Consider the following 1880-nt stretch of genomic DNA (forward strand, 5'->3'; position numbering starts at 1 on the left):
TTTTCAAGTTATTACTTAAGTTATAAATAATATGTTATTAAGTAATTACTTTAAGGTTAACAAATTTTACCCAGGAGAAATAGTAAAAACTTGCTTATTAAAAATTCCTGTTTTCTTGACTGTAAAAAGTAATTGGTGAGATATTTGGAAAAAATTTGAAAAATGGAAAAACATTTGAAGAAGAAAATAAAAATCACCAACATTTGAGACATTTTATTCTATTCTCATTTTCTTTCCATGTATTATTTTGCATATGGTTGAGATCATATTATATATATATATTTAAACTTAATTGTATCACAAAGTTTTCTCATTTGAAAATCTCTTCAGAAAAATAATTTTAATAATGATATAATAGTCTATTCTAGAAATATACTATATATTAATGATTCACCCATTTTGAATATCTTGCTTGTTCCAAATAGCGTGTTCTTGAAAACAACAAAAAAAGTTGCACTCCTTTTGCACAAATCTGCATAAATATTTAGGAATATTTCCTCAGGATACATTTCTATACAGACAGCTGAGGCAAAGGGTATGGATTTTTTTTTTTAAGGTCCCTCCTCCCTAATTCAAAAATAAAAATAAGATAATGCTCTTTAGTCAGTAATAGTAAGTAAAAAAGCAGGAGGAAAAAATATATCCATAACTTTCCTCCTTGTGCAACCACATTCTGCCATATTTCCTTCCAGTCTTTTTTCTTTCATTTTAACACACTTGAAATTATTTTGTATATATACTTTTGTATTGAGCTCTTCTCATCTAATGTATCAGAAGCATCTTCATAGAGCATTAAAATTATTTACACTTATTATTAATGACTGCATTATGCTCCATCATTTGAGTGAAACATGATTTGCCTAACCACATCACTGAGAATGTAGGTCATTTACAGTTTTTCCTTATTATAAAAAAGGTCACCTTTGAGTATAAAATTTAGTGAAAATTTTATATTATTTCCTTGCTTAGATTATTTAAAAAGAAATGCTGCCTTATAAACATTTTGTAAAGCCTTTTTGTTACATGTTACTAAAAGCTACACCAGTTTTTATTCTCAGCAAGGGTATAGATAACCCTCACCCTCACCAGCACTAGTATCTTTTACAATTTGCTAATCTGATTTGAGTAATGAATAATCTCATTATTCTGTTATTTGTATTTTTTCAGAAACTATTGTGGTTGAGAAATCTTTTCATGCTTCTTAACCATTTGTAATTCCCCTTTTATAAAACAATCATGCTTTTTGTCCATTTATTTATGAGATTTCATATTTATCTTACTGAGTTGTATGAGCTCTTTAAGAACAAAGTTATCAATTCTCTGTCACGTTTATCACAAATTTATTTTATCCTATTACAAAACTTAATGTTTTGTAACATTTTGTTTAACATGTCATAGTTTATATATAAATAACACATTAAAAGTCTCTGAAATATTTTAAATATTACTAAAATAATATCATGCAAATTACTCATGCATAGTATTTAAGAAAGGCTAACTTCCATTTACATGATCATCAACTCTAAATTAGCAGTGTTTAAATTAATAAGTCTCTTCTGAAAGTAAGCAAAGTGTACTACCTATCTTTTGTCACTTTAAAGACCAGGTATGAGCACCCAGCTAGCTCAGTCGGTAGAGCATAAGACTCTTAAAGACCAGGGATGACTATAAAATAAACAATAATTTACATGTTTGTTTGTTTATTTTTCCACATAAGAAACTCTGTGAATGGGATCCCTGGGTGGCTCAGTTGGTTGAGTGACTGCCTTCAGCTCAGATCATGATCCCGGACTTCCAGGATCAAGTCCAGCATCGGGCTCTCAGCTCCTTGGGAAGTCTGCCTCTCCCTCTGACCTTCTCCTCTCTCAGGATCTCTCTCA

This window comes from Lontra canadensis, unplaced genomic scaffold (assembly GCF_010015895.1).
Source record: "Lontra canadensis isolate GAN:19392208 unplaced genomic scaffold, GSC_riverotter_1.0 scaffold40, whole genome shotgun sequence".
NCBI classification, from domain to species: Eukaryota; Metazoa; Chordata; class Mammalia; order Carnivora; family Mustelidae; genus Lontra; species Lontra canadensis.